Here is a 2,948-nt window from a genome sequence, read left to right as displayed (position 1 = left end):
GAAATGACCGCTCGTCATTCGTGACCAACTCGTGTTATTCCGGGACAAGCAAGTCTACCCATAATTCCCTGTATGGCCGAGGGCGCCATTTTGGAACACAAATGTAAACAAACACTCAAACCTCGTGTAATCGATGTACACCGTGATGCTTGATTGCGATATGCTTACCTCGTGTATCGATACATTGTTCTCAATCACCTCTAACTCGGAAATCCCGGTCGAAATCCACCTGAGCCATCCACAACGAGGACGTCAAGTATTTCGAAAACTCGATTGACAGCCGAAGGAAGGAAGAGCAGCTTGCAGATGCCAGGTACGTAGCAGGGCTTCGAGACATAATGTTCCATGATTTCTATACAGAGATCTTATGGAATGGATTGATTTAGATATTTTCCTGATCTCCATGTTACTACAGTAAACGTCAAGGGCCTTTTAGTTTCGTTGTTTTCGGAAACCCTTTGTTATTATTATGATCAAGTGTTTGTTGTGACGTGGTATTTCTATTTGGGCTTGCATAAGAGCTACAGGTGCAGGACTTTTAAGGGTCGTGTCCTTATTCTCAACATAACGCTGGGATTTGATGATGAGGGTTAGTTACCAAGGGTATAAATCTGGCAAAGTGCATGTCAAACAAAACGTGGCATTCAATTCCAATCATGTGTTGCCACCTGAAAGTGAGATATGGATTACAATGAATAATGACAGCTTATCAATCTTTAACAAATTCACACTGAAACATTGAAAGGATAAAGACAAGTTAGTTGTTTTCTGTTTCAGCATGTTCAGGGTTTGTGGGCAGGTTCACAGACATCCTCAGGGAGGATACCAAGTATTGAGTGAGTATTTTTGTTTGTGATAAATACAAACTACATGTATTCATCATGGTATATTTCAATGTAATGTGAAACATCACACTCACAATAGTCCAGCTCTGTGATGGCAGCCTGTAAATAATTGAACATGGACCAGGCAATCTAGTGATTGTTATTTTCAGCCAAGATCCATGCCCTCGGAGTATGATGACAACCTAGTCTGACCACTCAATTCATTAGTTGATTAGTGTTTGCAGCGGTAGAAACTAACACTTTCAGTCCACTAGTCCTAAAATGATAGCATATAGGAAAACCTTTAAAATGTCAAAATGACTAGTGCCAATTTCTAACCCTGGTGTTTTGATGTTGTGTTTGTATGTATGAGTGTATTTAGGTTGGTTTGTTGTTTAACGCCGCACTCAGCTATATGACGGCGGTCTGTAAATAATCGAGTCTGGACCAGACAACCCAGTGATTGATATCATGAGCATCGAGCCACGGAATTTAGATCAATGACATGCACCCTATCCGTTAGTCACCTTTTACGACAAGCATAATGGCCTTTTACAGCAAGCATGGGTTGCTGAAGACCTAGTCTACCCCGGAATCTTCACGGGTCGAGTGTATTTAACTTAAATCATGAATCTTATACTTGTTTCTCTGTGCTTTTACAATGTTACCCAAATTTTCTCGGGAATAATAAAGTATTCTCTTATCTATATCATTTCTGAACAACGTGTCATATCAAGGTTAGATCTCTGTCAAAACAGTGCCATGGAAAAGCCAAACAAATAGCCTAGAAATAAAAGTAAATACTGCATTGCATTAATCTGCATTTCAAGAAAATGTGGCAATAATTCATGGAATGATATTCACCTCGGTGAGGATCTCTCTGCATTGTCGAACAAGTTATTTCCTATGTAATGTATGTGTTGAATGACCCTTACTTTGTTGTCAAAATATTGTTTTAACATTTGTTAAATATGGGGATAAATGTCATCTCTGAATGTTTGACATGAATTATTATGATTAGGGTAGTTCTAAGTCGGAATCACAACTGGGGTCTTTTCATTTGAATCAAATGTACAACATGTACAGTTTGGATATTTCTGTGATGTGAATGCTACTTATGTTTGTAGAATGTCCGGATGAATAAAAGAGACAGTCATCCGTGCAGCATCAATGCAAAGAAAGACCATAGAAGAGCAACAGTGAGTGGTAAATATTTTGAAATTATTCTGTTTGGTTCATATGGTTATTTTGCAAATGTGTCTTCAGTTTGTTCCTTATCGCTGTAGGCACGGATGTCCTATTATCTAAGGCGATACAATTTTCTGTGCAGAGTTGCATCTCTTGGGCTTAGCAGAAACCTATAGTCATGGCTTCAAATCCTGGTTCTCCCCGATTATGTTGCTAGGTTTGTCAGCATTATACACATACTCGTGGGATTCATCAAAGACCTGCATCACTTAGGACTTTCTTCCCACATCAAACTAACATGCGGTGATATATCTGGAATACTGTTCAAAGCAGTGTTAAAGCCAAATCATTTATTTAACACTGCATCCAGCAATAGTTTGGCTATATGACAAGGATTGTGAATATATATTTTTCCATGTTGATGAGTTGAAACAGTCACTAAATGACATCTCTTAAAAAGATTCCCAGCTTTCCAAGCCTAATTAATAGATAAGGTTGTGATTGAGTAGGCTCATTGATCACATGTAATCATACCACAGTGATGTGGGATATTGTCCATAATTGTCCATCGATTTGTCTGGACCGAGTTCATAACATTAGTCACTGGTTTGTCTGGTTGAGATTTGAGATGTGATTATCTTAAATGTTTAGCATATAACAAGACTCACATATATGAGACAACTTAAGTGATTTTGCTGCCTTCTATCTGTAAGTACATGTGGCAACAATTCTTTTTGATTGCTAAAATCTTTTTACATAATGCTGCAGAAACTGAAGTCCTGCTTGAGATCCCTGGATGAGTACTCCAGGTTGACAGTCTGGAAGGACCAGACAAGGGAGTCCTAAACAGAGGCTGCACCCCTTCAGATATCAGAGGTGATTTGCAGACAGCGATGATGAGGGTCCTGTTATTTCAATGGAGGCCGACCGAGAAAT

At 39.0% G+C, this 2,948-nt stretch overlaps 1 long non-coding RNA gene across 1 annotated transcript; it reads left to right on the top strand.

Annotated features, from left to right (window-relative positions):
- The first annotated feature begins 237 nt into the window (after positions 1 to 237).
- Positions 238 to 2,026, top strand: LOC139477954 (uncharacterized). Its single transcript, XR_011654166.1, has 3 exons — positions 238 to 313; positions 778 to 836; positions 1,952 to 2,026. It is a non-coding gene; the product is annotated as an uncharacterized lncRNA (long non-coding RNA).
- The last annotated feature ends 922 nt before the right edge of the window (positions 2,027 to 2,948 follow it).

This window comes from Haliotis cracherodii, unplaced genomic scaffold, assembly GCF_022045235.1.
Source record: "Haliotis cracherodii isolate W230 unplaced genomic scaffold, xgHalCrac1.p SCAF_38, whole genome shotgun sequence".
NCBI lineage: Eukaryota > Metazoa > Mollusca > Gastropoda > Lepetellida > Haliotidae > Haliotis > Haliotis cracherodii.
Note: the sequence above shows the minus strand (reverse complement) of the source record. Positions and strands in the feature narration are given on the sequence as shown.